At 54.6% G+C, this 14,804-nt stretch overlaps 1 protein-coding gene across 3 annotated transcripts in view; it reads left to right on the top strand.

Moving 5' to 3' along the window:
• Positions 1-14,804, top strand: part of LOC137327810 (tumor protein p53-inducible protein 11-like) — a 413,617-nt gene that overhangs the window by 281,838 nt on the left and 116,975 nt on the right. The gene's annotated exons all lie outside the window — the stretch shown is intronic.

Genomic DNA, 14,804 nt, shown 5'->3' with positions numbered 1-14,804 from the left:
GATTAGGGTACTGCCAACTTCAGACAGTGTTAGGAGGGGCCTGGGATTAGGGTACTGCCAACTTCAGACAGTGTGAGGAGAGGCCTGGGATTAGGGTACTGCCAACTTCAGACAGTGTTAGGAGAGGCCTGGGATTAGGGTACTGCCAACTTCAGACAGTGTGAGGAGGGGCCTGGGATTAGGGTACTGCCAACTTCAGACAGTGTTAGGAGGGGCCTGGGATTAGGGTACTGCCAACTTCAGACAGTGTGAGGAGAGGCCTGGGATTAGGGTACTGCCAACTTCAGACAGTGTTAGGAGAGGCCTGGGATTAGGGTACTGCCAACTTCAGACAGTGTGAGGAGGGGCCTGGGATTAGGGTACTGCCAACTTCAGACAGTGTTAGGAGGGGCCTGGGATTAGGGTACTGCCAACTTCAGACAGTGTGAGGAGAGGCCTGGGATTAGGGTACTGCCAACTTCAGACAGTGTGAGGAGAGGCCTGGGATTAGGGTACTGCCAACTTCAGACAGTGTCAGGAGGGGCCTGGGATTAGGGTACTGTCAACTTCAGACAGTGTTAGGAGAGGCCTGGGATTAGGGTACTGCCAACTTCAGACAGTGTGAGGAGGGGCCTGGGATTAGGGTACTGTCAACTTCAGACAGTGTGAGGAGGGGCCTGGGATTAGGGTACTGCCAACTTCAGACAGTGTTAGGAGAGGCCTGGGATTAGGGTACTGCCAACTTCAGACAGTGTGAGGAGGGGCCTGGGATTAGGGTACTGCCAACTTCAGACAGTGTTAGGAGAGCCCTGGGATTAGGGTACTGCCAACTTCAGACAGTGTGAGGAGGGGCCTGGGATTAGGGTACTGCCAACTTCAGACAGTGTGAGGAGGGGCCTGGGATTAGGGTACTGCCAACTTCAGACAGTGTTAGGAGAGGCCTGGGATTAGGGTACTGCCAACTTCAGACAGTGTGAGGAGGGGCCTGGGATTAGGGTACTGCCAACTTCAGACAGTGTGAGGAGAGGCCTGGGATTAGGGTACTGTCAACTTCAGACAGTGTGAGGAGGGGCCTGGGATTAGGGTACTGCCAACTTCAGACAGTGTGAGGAGGGGCCTGGGATTAGGGTACTGCCAACTTCAGACAGTGTTAGGAGAGGCCTGGGATTAGGGTACTGCCAACTTCAGACAGTGTTAGGAGGGGCCTGGGATTAGGGTACAGCCAACTTCAGACAGTGTGAGGAGGGGCCTGGGATTAGGGTACTGCCAACTTCAGACAGTGTGAGGAGAGGCCTGGGATTAGGGTACTGTCAACTTCAGACAGTGTGAGGAGGGGCCTGGGATTAGGGTACTGCCAACTTCAGACAGTGTGAGGAGGGGCCTGGGATTAGGGTACTGTCAACTTCAGACAGTGTGAGGAGAGGCCTGGGATTAGGGTACTGCCAACTTCAGACAGTGTTAGGAGGGGCCTGGGATTAGGGTACTGCCAACTTCAGACAGTGTGAGGAGGGGCCTGGGATTAGGGTACTGTCAACTTCAGACAGTGTGAGGAGGGGCCTGGGATTAGGGTACTGTCAACTTCAGACAGTGTGAGGAGAGGCCTGGGATTAGGGTACTGCCAACTTCAGACAGTGTTAGGAGAGGCCTGGGATTAGGGTACTGCCAACTTCAGACAGTGTGAGGAGAGGCCTGGGATTAGGGTACTGCCAACTTCAGACAGTGTTAGGAGAGGCCTGGGATTAGGGTACTGCCAACTTCAGACAGTGTTAGGAGGGGCCTGGGATTAGGGTACTGCCAACTTCAGACAGTGTTAGGAGAGGCCTGGGATTAGGGTACTGCCAACTTCAGACAGTGTTAGGAGAGGCCTGGGATTAGGGTACTGCCAACTTCAGACAGTGTCAGGAGGGGCCTGGGATTAGGGTACTGTCAACTTCAGACAGTGTGAGGAGGGGCCTGGGATTAGGGTACTGTCAACTTCAGACAGTGTGAGGAGGGGCCTGGGATTAGGGTACTGCCAACTTCAGACAGTGTTAGGAGGGGCCTGGGATTAGGGTACTGCCAACTTCAGACAGTGTTAGGAGAGGCCTGGGATTAGGGTACTGCCAACTTCAGACAGTGTCAGGAGGGGCCTGGGATTAGGGTACTGCCAACTTCAGACAGTGTTAGGAGGGGCCTGGGATTAGGGTACTGCCAACTTCAGACAGTGTGAGGAGGGGCCTGGGATTAGGGTACTGCCAACTTCAGACAGTGTGAGGAGAGGCCTGGGATTAGGGTACTGCCAACTTCAGACAGTGTTAGGAGAGGCCTGGGATTAGGGTACTGCCAACTTCAGACAGTGTGAGGAGAGGCCTGGGATTAAGGTACTGCCAACTTCAGACAGTGTCAGGAGGGGCCTGGGATTAGGGTACTGCCAACTTCAGACAGTGTGAGGAGGGGCCTGGGATTAGGATACTGCCAACTTCAGACAGTGTGAGGAGGGGCCTGGGATTAGGGTACTGCCAACTTCAGACAGTGTTAGGAGGGGCCTGGGATTAGGGTACTGCCAACTTCAGACAGTGTTAGGAGGGGCCTGGGATTAGGGTACTGCCAACTTCAGACAGTGTGAGGAGGGGCCTGGGATTAGGGTACTGCCAACTTCAGACAGTGTGAGGAGAGGCCTGGGATTAGGGTACTGCCAACTTCAGACAGTGTTAGGAGAGGCCTGGGATTAGGGTACTGCCAACTTCAGACAGTGTTAGGAGGGGCCTGGGATTAGGGTACTGCCAACTTCAGACAGTGTTAGGAGGGGCCTGGGATTAGGGTACTGCCAACTTCAGACAGTGTTAGGAGAGGCCTGGGATTAGGGTACTGCCAACTTCAGACAGTGTTAGGAGGGGCCTGGGATTAGGGTACTGCCAACTTCAGACAGTGTTAGGAGGGGCCTGGGATTAGGGTACTGCCAACTTCAGACAGTGTTAGGAGGGGCCTGGGATTAGGGTACTGTCAACTTCAGACAGTGTCAGGAGGGGCCTGGGATTAGGGTACTGCCAACTTCAGACAGTGTTAGGAGAGGCCTGGGATTAGGGTACTGCCAACTTCAGACAGTGTGAGGAGGGGCCTGGGATTAGGGTACTGCCAACTTCAGACAGTGTGAGGAGGGGCCTGGGATTAGGGTACTGCCAACTTCAGACAGTGTTAGGAGGGGCCTGGGATTAGGGTACTGCCAACTTCAGACAGTGTCAGGAGGGGCCTGGGATTAGGGTACTGCCAACTTCAGACAGTGTGAGGAGAGGCCTGGGATTAGGGTACTGCCAACTTCAGACAGTGTTCGGAGAGGCCTGGGATTAGGGTACTGCCAACTTCAGACAGTGTTAGGAGGGGCCTGGGATTAGGGTACAGCCAACTTCAGACAGTGTTAGGAGAGGCCTGGGATTAGGGTACTGCCAACTTCAGACAGTGTGAGGAGAGGCCTGGGATTAGGGTACTGTCAACTTCAGACAGTGTCAGGAGGGGCCTGGGATTAGGGTACTGCCAACTTCAGACAGTGTCAGGAGGGGCCTGGGATTAGGGTACTGCCAACTTCAGACAGTGTGAGGAGGGGCCTGGGATTAGGGTACTGCCAACTTCAGACAGTGTTAGGAGGGCCCTGGGATTAGGGTACTGCCAACTTCAGACAGTGTGAGGAGAGGCCTGGGATTAGGGTACTGCCAACTTCAGACAGTGTCAGGAGGGGCCTGGGATTAGGGTACTGCCAACTTCAGACAGTGTTCGGAGGGGCCTGGGATTAGGGTACTGTCAACTTCAGACAGTGTCAGGAGGGGCCTGGGATTAGGGTACTGCCAACTTCAGACAGTGTCAGGAGGGGCCTGGGATTAGGGTACTGCCAACTTCAGACAGTGTGAGGAGAGGCCTGGGATTAGGGTACTGCCAACTTCAGACAGTGTGAGGAGAGGCCTGGGATTAGGGTACTGCCAACTTCAGACAGTGTTCGGAGGGGCCTGGGATTAGGGTACTGCCAACTTCAGACAGTGTTAGGAGAGGCCTGGGATTAGGGTACTGTCAACTTCAGACAGTGTCAGGAGGGGCCTGGGATTAGGGTACTGCCAACTTCAGACAGTGTCAGGAGGGGCCTGGGATTAGGGTACTGCCAACTTCAGACAGTGTGAGGAGAGGCCTGGGATTAGGGTACTGCCAACTTCAGACAGTGTTAGGAGGGGCCTGGGATTAGGGTACTGCCAACTTCAGACAGTGTGAGGAGAGGCCTGGGATTAGGGTACTGCCAACTTCAGACAGTGTGAGGAGAGGCCTGGGATTAGGGTACTGCCAACTTCAGACAGTGTTAGGAGGGGCCTGGGATTAGGGTACTGTCAACTTCAGACAGTGTGAGGAGAGGCCTGGGATTAGGGTACTGTCAACTTCAGACAGTGTCAGGAGGGGCCTGGGATTAGGGTACTGCCAACTTCAGACAGTGTCAGGAGGGGCCTGGGATTAGGGTACTGCCAACTTCAGACAGTGTTAGGAGGGGCCTGGGATTAGGGTACTGCCAACTTCAGACAGTGTGAGGAGGGGCCTGGGATTAGGGTACTGCCAACTTCAGACAGTGTGAGGAGGGGCCTGGGATTAGGGTACTGCCAACTTCAGACAGTGTTAGGAGAGGCCTGGGATTAGGGTACTGCCAACTTCAGACAGTGTGAGGAGGGGCCTGGGATTAGGGTACTGCCAACTTCAGACAGTGTCAGGAGGGGCCTGGGATTAGGGTACTGCCAACTTCAGACAGTGTTAGGAGGGGCCTGGGATTAGGGTGCTGCCAACTTCAGACAGTGTGAGGAGGGGCCTGGGATTAGGGTACTGCCAACTTCAGACAGTGTGAGGAGGGGCCTGGGATTAGGGTACTGCCAACTTCAGACAGTGTTAGGAGGGGCCTGGGATTAGGGTACTGCCAACTTCAGACAGTGTTAGGAGAGGCCTGGGATTAGGGTACTGCCAACTTCAGACAGTGTCAGGAGGGGCCTGGGATTAGGGTACTGCCAACTTCAGACAGTGTTAGGAGAGGCCTGGGATTAGGGTACTGCCAACTTCAGACAGTGTTAGGAGGGGCCTGGGATTAGGGTACTGCCAACTTCAGACAGTGTGAGGAGGGGCCTGGGATTAGGGTACTGCCAACTTCAGACAGTGTGAGGAGAGGCCTGGGATTAGGGTACTGTCAACTTCAGACAGTGTTAGGAGAGGCCTGGGATTAGGGTACTGTCAACTTCAGACAGTGTCAGGAGGGGCCTGGGATTAGGGTACTGCCAACTTCAGACAGTGTCAGGAGGGGCCTGGGATTAGGGTACTGCCAACTTCAGACAGTGTGAGGAGAGGCCTGGGATTAGGGTACTGCCAACTTCAGACAGTGTTAGGAGGGGCCTGGGATTAGGGTACTGCCAACTTCAGACAGTGTCAGGAGGGGCCTGGGATTAGGGTACTGCCAACTTCAGACAGTGTCAGGAGGGGCCTGGGATTAGGGTACTGCCAACTTCAGACAGTGTGAGGAGGGGCCTGGGATTAGGGTACTGCCAACTTCAGACAGTGTGAGGAGAGGCCTGGGATTAGGGTACTGCCAACTTCAGACAGTGTTAGGAGAGGCCTGGGATTAGGGTACTGCCAACTTCAGACAGTGTGAGGAGGGGCCTGGGATTAGGGTACTGCCAACTTCAGACAGTGTTAGGAGAGGCCTGGGATTAGGGTACTGCCAACTTCAGACAGTGTGAGGAGGGGCCTGGGATTAGGGTACTGCCAACTTCAGACAGTGTGAGGAGGGGCCTGGGATTAGGGTACTGCCAACTTCAGACAGTGTTAGGAGGGGCCTGGGATTAGGGTACTGCCAACTTCAGACAGTGTGAGGAGGGGCCTGGGATTAGGGTACTGCCAACTTCAGACAGTGTTAGGAGGGGCCTGGGATTAGGGTACTGCCAACTTCAGACAGTGTTAGGAGAGGCCTGGGATTAGGGTACTGCCAACTTCAGACAGTGTCAGGAGGGGCCTGGGATTAGGGTACTGCCAACTTCAGACAGTGTTAGGAGGGGCCTGGGATTAGGGTACAGCCAACTTCAGACAGTGTTAGGAGGGGCCTGGGATTAGGGTACTGCCAACTTCAGACAGTGTGAGGAGGGGCCTGGGATTAGGGTACTGCCAACTTCAGACAGTGTTAGGAGGGGCCTGGGATTAGGGTACTGCCAACTTCAGACAGTGTTAGGAGAGGCGTGGGATTAGGGTACTGCCAACTTCAGACAGTGTTAGGAGGGGCCTGGGATTAGGGTACTGCCAACTTCAGACAGTGTCAGGAGGGGCCTGGGATTAGGGTACTGCCAACTTCAGACAGTGTGAGGAGAGGCCTGGGATTAGGGTACTGCCAACTTCAGACAGTGTGAGGAGAGGCCTGGGATTCGGGTACTGCCAACTTCAGACAGTGTTAGGAGAGGCCTGGGATTAGGGTACTGCCAACTTCAGACAGTGTTAGGAGAGGCCTGGGATTAGGGTACTGCCAACTTCAGACAGTGTGAGGAGAGGCCTGGGATTAGGGTACTGTCAACTTCAGACAGTGTTAGGAGAGGCCTGGGATTAGGGTACTGCCAACTTCAGACAGTGTGAGGAGGGGCCTGGGATTAGGGTACTGTCAACTTCAGACAGTGTTAGGACAGGCCTGGGATTAGGGTACTGCCAACTTCAGACAGTGTTAGGAGAGGCCTGGGATTAGGGTACTGCCAACTTCAGACAGTGTTAGGAGAGGCCTGGGATTAGGGTACTGCCAACTTCAGACAGTGTTAGGACAGGCCTGGGATTAGGGTACTGCCAACTTCAGACAGTGTTAGGAGGGGCCTGGGATTAGGGTACTGTCAACTTCAGACAGTGTCAGGAGGGGCCTGGGATTAGGGTACTGCCAACTTCAGACAGTGTCAGGAGGGGCCTGGGATTAGGGTACTGTCAACTTCAGACAGTGTTAGGAGGGGCCTGGGATTAGGGTACTGCCAACTTCAGACAGTGTTAGGAGAGGCCTGGGATTAGGGTACTGCCAACTTCAGACAGTGTTAGGAGAGGCCTGGGATTAGGGTACTGCCAACTTCAGACAGTGTTAGGAGAGGCCTGGGATTAGGGTACTGCCAACTTCAGACAGTGTCAGGAGGGGCCTGGGATTAGGGTACTGCCAACTTCAGACAGTGTCAGGAGGGGCCTGGGATTAGGGTACTGCCAACTTCAGACAGTGTGAGGAGAGGCCTGGGATTAGGGTACTGCCAACTTCAGACAGTGTGAGGAGGGGCCTGGGATTAGGGTACTGCCAACTTCAGACAGTGTGAGGAGGGGCCTGGGATTAGGGTACTGCCAACTTCAGACAGTGTCAGGAGAGGCCTGGGATTAGGGTACTGCCAACTTCAGACAGTGTGAGGAGAGGCCTGGGATTAGGGTACTGCCAACTTCAGACAGTGTTAGGAGGGGCCTGGGATTAGGGTACTGCCAACTTCAGACAGTGTTAGGAGGGGCCTGGGATTAGGGTACTGCCAACTTCAGACAGTGTGAGGAGAGGCCTGGGATTAGGGTACTGCCAACTTCAGACAGTGTGAGGAGAGCCCTGGGATTAGGGTACTGCCAACTTCAGACAGTGTTAGGAGGGGCCTGGGATTAGGGTACTGCCAACTTCAGACAGTGTTAGGAGGGGCCTGGGATTAGGGTACTGCCAACTTCAGACAGTGTGAGGAGGGGCCTGGGATTAGGGTACTGCCAACTTCAGACAGTGTGAGGAGAGGCCTGGGATTAGGGTACTGCCAACTTCAGACAGTGTTAGGAGGGGCCTGGGATTAGGGTACTGCCAACTTCAGACAGTGTGAGGAGAGGCCTGGGATTAGGGTACTGCCAACTTCAGACAGTGTTAGGAGGGGCCTGGGATTAGGGTACTGCCAACTTCAGACAGTGTGAGGAGGGGCCTGGGATTAGGGTACTGCCAACTTCAGACAGTGTTAGGAGGGGCCTGGGATTAGGGTACTGCCAACTTCAGACAGTGTTAGGAGGGGCCTGGGATTAGGGTACTGCCAACTTCAGACAGTGTGAGGAGGGGCCTGGGATTAGGGTACTGCCAACTTCAGACAGTGTTAGGAGAGGCCTGGGATTAGGGTACTGCCAACTTCAGACAGTGTTAGAAGAGGCCTGGGATTAGGGTACTGCCAACTTCAGACAGTGTTAGGAGAGGCCTGGGATTAGGGTACTGCCAACTTCAGACAGTGTTAGGAGGGGCCTGGGATTAGGGTACTGCCAACTTCAGACAGTGTTAGGAGGGGCCTGGGATTAGGGTACTGCCAACTTCAGACAGTGTTAGGAGGGGCCTGGGATTAGGGTACTGCCAACTTCAGACAGTGTGAGGAGAGGCCTGGGATTAGGGTACTGCCAACTTCAGACAGTGTGAGGAGAGGCCTGGGATTAGGGTACTGCCAACTTCAGACAGTGTTAGGAGGGGCCTGGGATTAGGGTACTGCCAACTTCAGACAGTGTGAGGAGAGGCCTGGGATTAGGGTACTGCCAACTTCAGACAGTGTTAGGAGGGGCCTGGGATTAGGGTACTGCCAACTTCAGACAGTGTGAGGAGGGGCCTGGGATTAGGGTACTGCCAACTTCAGACAGTGTTAGGAGGGGCCTGGGATTAGGGTACTGCCAACTTCAGACAGTGTTAGGAGGGGCCTGGGATTAGGGTACTGCCAACTTCAGACAGTGTGAGGAGGGGCCTGGGATTAGGGTACTGCCAACTTCAGACAGTGTGAGGAGGGGCCTGGGATTAGGGTACTGCCAACTTCAGACAGTGTTAGGAGGGGCCTGGGATTAGGGTACTGCCAACTTCAGACAGTGTTAGGAGAGGCCTGGGATTAGGGTACTGCCAACTTCAGACAGTGTCAGGAGAGGCCTGGGATTAGGGTACTGCCAACTTCAGACAGTGTGAGGAGAGGCCTGGGATTAGGGTACTGCCAACTTCAGACAGTGTTAGGAGGGGCCTGGGATTAGGGTACTGCCAACTTCAGACAGTGTTAGGAGAGGCCTGGGATTAGGGTACTGCCAACTTCAGACAGTGTTAGGAGGGGCCTGGGATTAGGGTACTGCCAACTTCAGACAGTGTGAGGAGGGGCCTGGGATTAGGGTACTGCCAACTTCAGACAGTGTGAGGAGGGGCCTGGGATTAGGGTACTGCCAACTTCAGACAGTGTGAGGAGGGGCCTGGGATTAGGGTACTGCCAACTTCAGACAGTGTGAGGAGGGGCCTGGGATTAGGGTACTGCCAACTTCAGACAGTGTTAGGAGAGGCCTGGGATTAGGGTACTGCCAACTTCAGACAGTGTGAGGAGGGGCCTGGGATTAGGGTACTGCCAACTTCAGACAGTGTGAGGAGGGGCCTGGGATTAGGGTACTGCCAACTTCAGACAGTGTCAGGAGGGGCCTGGGATTAGGGTACTGCCAACTTCAGACAGTGTTAGGAGAGGCCTGGGATTAGGGTACTGCCAACTTCAGACAGTGTCAGGAGGGGCCTGGGATTAGGGTACTGCCAACTTCAGACAGTGTTAGGAGGGGCCTGGGATTAGGGTACTGCCAACTTCAGACAGTGTTAGGAGGGGCCTGGGATTAGGGTACTGCCAACTTCAGACAGTGTTAGGAGAGGCCTGGGATTAGGGTACTGCCAACTTCAGACAGTGTTAGGAGGGGCCTGGGATTAGGGTACTGCCAACTTCAGACAGTGTCAGGAGGGGCCTGGGATTAGGGTACTGCCAACTTCAGACAGTGTTAGGAGAGGCCTGGGATTAGGGTACTGCCAACTTCAGACAGTGTCAGGAGGGGCCTGGGATTAGGGTACTGCCAACTTCAGACAGTGTTAGGAGGGGCCTGGGATTAGGGTACTGCCAACTTCAGACAGTGTGAGGAGGGGCCTGGGATTAGGGTACTGCCAACTTCAGACAGTGTTAGGAGGGGCCTGGGATTAGGGTACTGCCAACTTCAGACAGTGTTAGGAGAGGCCTGGGATTAGGGTACTGCCAACTTCAGACAGTGTTAGGAGGGGCCTGGGATTAGGGTACTGCCAACTTCAGACAGTGTTAGGAGGGGCCTGGGATTAGGGTACTGCCAACTTCAGACAGTGTGAGGAGAGGCCTGGGATTAGGGTACTGCCAACTTCAGACAGTGTGAGGAGGGGCCTGGGATTAGGGTACTGCCAACTTCAGACAGTGTTAGGAGAGGCCTGGGATTAGGGTACTGCCAACTTCAGACAGTGTTAGGAGGGGCCTGGGATTAGGGTACTGCCAACTTCAGACAGTGTTAGGAGGGGCCTGGGATTCGGGTACTGCCAACTTCAGACAGTGTTAGGAGGGGCCTGGGATTAGGGTACTGCCAACTTCAGACAGTGTTAGGAGGGGCCTGGGATTAGGGTACTGCCAACTTCAGACAGTGTGAGGAGGGGCCTGGGATTAGGGTACTGCCAACTTCAGACAGTGTGAGGAGAGGCCTGGGATTAGGGTACTGCCAACTTCAGACAGTGTAAGGAGAGGCCTGGGATTAGGGTACTGCCAACTTCAGACAGTGTTAGGATGGGCCTGGGATTAGGGTACTGCCAACTTCAGACAGTGTGAGGAGGGGCCTGGGATTAGGGTACTGCCAACTTCAGACAGTGTAAGGAGAGGCCTGGGATTAGGGTACTGCCAACTTCAGACAGTGTAAGGAGGGGCCTGGGATTAGGGTACTGTCAACTTCAGACAGTGTGAGGAGGGGCCTGGGATTAGGGTACTGCCAACTTCAGACAGTGTGAGGAGGGGCCTGGGATTAGGGTACTGTCAACTTCAGACAGTGTTAGGAGGGGCCTGGGATTAGGGTACTGCCAACTTCAGACAGTGTTAGGAGGGGCCTGGGATTAGGGTACTGCCAACTTCAGACAGTGTGAGGAGGGGCCTGGGATTAGGGTACTGCCAACTTCAGACAGTGTGAGGAGGGGCCTGGGATTAGGGTACTGCCAACTTCAGACAGTGTTAGGAGGGGCCTGGGATTAGGGTACTGTCAACTTCAGACAGTGTTAGGAGAGGCCTGGGATTAGGGTACTGCCAACTTCAGACAGTGTTAGGAGGGGCCTGGGATTAGGGTACTGCCAACTTCAGACAGTGTTAGGAGGGGCCTGGGATTAGGGTACTGCCAACTTCAGACAGTGTGAGGAGAGGCCTGGGATTAGGGTACTGCCAACTTCAGACAGTGTCAGGAGGGGCCTGGGATTAGGGTACTGCCAACTTCAGACAGTGTAAGGAGAGGCCTGGGATTAGGGTACTGCCAACTTCAGACAGTGTTAGGAGGGGCCTGGGATTCGGGTACTGCCAACTTCAGACAGTGTAAGGAGAGGCCTGGGATTAGGGTACTGCCAACTTCAGACAGTGTTAGGAGGGGCCTGGGATTAGGGTACTGTCAACTTCAGACAGTGTTAGGAGGGGCCTGGGATTAGGGTACTGCCAACTTCAGACAGTGTTAGGAGGGGCCTGGGATTAGGGTACTGCCAACTTCAGACAGTGTTAGGAGGGGCCTGGGATTAGGGTACTGCCAACTTCAGACAGTGTTAGGAGGGGCCTGGGATTAGGGTACTGCCAACTTCAGACAGTGTCAGGAGGGGCCTGGGATTAGGGTACTGCCAACTTCAGACAGTGTTAGGAGGGGCCTGGGATTAGGGTACTGCCAACTTCAGACAGTGTTAGGAGAGGCCTGGGATTAGGGTACTGCCAACTTCAGACAGTGTGAGGAGGGGCCTGGGATTAGGGTACTGCCAACTTCAGACAGTGTTAGGAGGGGCCTGGGATTCGGGTACTGCCAACTTCAGACAGTGTAAGGAGAGGCCTGGGATTAGGGTACTGTCAACTTCAGACAGTGTTAGGAGGGGCCTGGGATTAGGGTACTGCCAACTTCAGACAGTGTTAGGAGAGGCCTGGGATTAGGGTACTGCCAACTTCAGACAGTGTTAGGAGGGGCCTGGGATTAGGGTACTGCCAACTTCAGACAGTGTGAGGAGGGGCCTGGGATTAGGGTACTGCCAACTTCAGACAGTGTTAGGAGGGGCCTGGGATTAGGGTACTGCCAACTTCAGACAGTGTAAGGAGAGGCCTGGGATTAGGGTACTGCCAACTTCAGACAGTGTTAGGAGGGGCCTGGGATTAGGGTACTGTCAACTTCAGACAGTGTTAGGAGAGGCCTGGGATTAGGGTACTGTCAACTTCAGACAGTGTTAGGAGAGGCCTGGGATTAGGGTACTGTCAACTTCAGACAGTGTTAGGAGAGGCCTGGGATTAGGGTACTGTCAACTTCAGACAGTGTTAGGAGAGGCCTGGGATTAGGGTACTGTCAACTTCAGACAGTGTTAGGAGAGGCCTGGGATTAGGGTACTGTCAACTTCAGACAGTGTTAGGAGAGGCCTGGGATTAGGGTACTGCCAACTTCAGACAGTGTGAGGAGGGGCCTGGGATTAGGGTACTGCCAACTTCAGACAGTGTGAGGAGGGGCCTGGGATTAGGGTACTGCCAACTTCAGACAGTGTGAGGAGAGGCCTGGGATTAGGGTACTGCCAACTTCAGACAGTGTGAGGAGGGGCCTGGGATTAGGGTACTGCCAACTTCAGACAGTGTTAGGAGGGGCCTGGGATTAGGGTACTGCCAACTTCAGACAGTGTTAGGAGGGGCCTGGGATTAGGGTACTGCCAACTTCAGACAGTGTGAGGAGGGGCCTGGGATTAGGGTACTGTCAACTTCAGACAGTGTTAGGAGGGGCCTGGGATTAGGGTACTGCCAACTTCAGACAGTGTGAGGAGGGGCCTGGGATTAGGGTACTGCCAACTTCAGACAGTGTGAGGAGGGGCCTGGGATTAGGGTACTGCCAACTTCAGACAGTGTTAGGAGAGGCCTGGGATTAGGGTACTGCCAACTTCAGACAGTGTTAGGAGAGGCCTGGGATTAGGGTACTGCCAACTTCAGACAGTGTTAGGAGAGGCCTGGGATTAGGGTACTGCCAACTTCAGACAGTGTGAGGAGGGGCCTGGGATTAGGGTACTGCCAACTTCAGACAGTGTTAGGAGAGGCCTGGGATTAGGGTACTGCCAACTTCAGACAGTGTTAGGAGGGGCCTGGGATTAGGGTACTGCCAACTTCAGACAGTGTGAGGAGAGGCCTGGGATTAGGGTACTGCCAACTTCAGACAGTGTTAGGAGGGGCCTGGAATTAGGGTACTGCCAACTTCAGACAGTGTGAGGAGAGGCCTGGGATTCGGGTACTGCCAACTTCAGACAGTGTTAGGAGGGGCCTGGGATTAGGGTACTGCCAACTTCAGACAGTGTGAGGAGGGGCCTGGGATTAGGGTACTGCCAACTTCAGACAGTGTTAGGAGGGGCCTGGGATTAGGGTACTGCCAACTTCAGACAGTGTGAGGAGGGGCCTGGGATTAGGGTACTGCCAACTTCAGACAGTGTTAGGAGGGGCCTGGGATTAGGGTACTGCCAACTTCAGACAGTGTGAGGAGAGGCCTGGGATTAGGGTACTGCCAACTTCAGACAGTGTGAGGAGGGGCCTGGGATTAGGGTACTGCCAACTTCAGACAGTGTCAGGAGGGGCCTGGGATTAGGGTACTGCCAACTTCAGACAGTGTTAGGAGGGGCCTGGGATTAGGGTACTGCCAACTTCAGACAGTGTGAGGAGGGGCCTGGGATTAGGGTACTGCCAACTTCAGACAGTGTGAGGAGAGGCCTGGGATTAAGGTACTGCCAACTTCAGACAGTGTGAGGAGGGGCCTGGGATTAGGGTACTGCCAACTTCAGACAGTGTTAGGAGAGGCCTGGGATTAGGGTACTGCCAACTTCAGACAGTGTGAGGAGAGGCCTGGGATTCGGGTACTGCCAACTTCAGACAGTGTTAGGAGGGGCCTGGGATTAGGGTACTGCCAACTTCAGACAGTGTTAGGAGGGGCCTGGGATTAGGGTACTGCCAACTTCAGACAGTGTTAGGACAGGCCTGGGATTAGGGTACTGCCAACTTCAGACAGTGTTAGGAGAGGCCTGGGATTAGGGTACTGCCAACTTCAGACAGTGTCAGGAGGGGCCTGGGATTCGGGTACTGCCAACTTCAGACAGTGTTAGGAGGGGCCTGGGATTAGGGTACTGTCAACTTCAGACAGTGTGAGGAGGGGCCTGGGATTAGGGTACTGCCAACTTCAGACAGTGTGAGGAGGGGCCTGGGATTAGGGTACTGTCAACTTCAGACAGTGTGAGGAGGGGCCTGGGATTAGGGTACTGTCAACTTCAGACAGTGTCAGGAGGGGCCTGGGATTAGGGTACTGTCAACTTCAGACAGTGTGAGGAGGGGCCTGGGATTAGGGTACTGTCAACTTCAGACAGTGTGAGGAGGGGCCTGGGATTAGGGTACTGTCAACTTCAGACAGTGTCAGGAGGGGCCTGGGATTAGGGTACTGCCAACTTCAGACAGTGTCAGGAGGGGCCTGGGATTAGGGTACTGTCAACTTCAGACAGTGTTAGGAGGGGCCTGGGATTAGGGTACTGCCAACTTCAGACAGTGTGAGGAGAGGCCTGGGATTAGGGTACTGCCAACTTCAGACAGTGTCAGGAGAGGCCTGGGATTAGGGTACTGCCAACTTCAGACAGTGTTAGGAGAGGCCTGGGATTAGGGTACTGTCAACTTCAGACAGTGTGAGGAGGGGCCTGGGATTAGGGTACTGCCAACTTCAGACAGTGTTAGGAGGGGCCTGGGATTAGGGTACTGCCAACTTCAGACAGTGTTAGGAGGGGCCTGGGATTAGGGTACTGCCAACTT

The sequence above is a fragment of the Heptranchias perlo genome, chromosome 12, assembly GCF_035084215.1.
Source record: "Heptranchias perlo isolate sHepPer1 chromosome 12, sHepPer1.hap1, whole genome shotgun sequence".
Lineage (NCBI taxonomy): Eukaryota > Metazoa > Chordata > Chondrichthyes > Hexanchiformes > Hexanchidae > Heptranchias > Heptranchias perlo.
The sequence above is the reverse complement of the archived record's forward strand: the minus strand, read 5'-3'. Positions and strand labels throughout refer to the sequence as shown.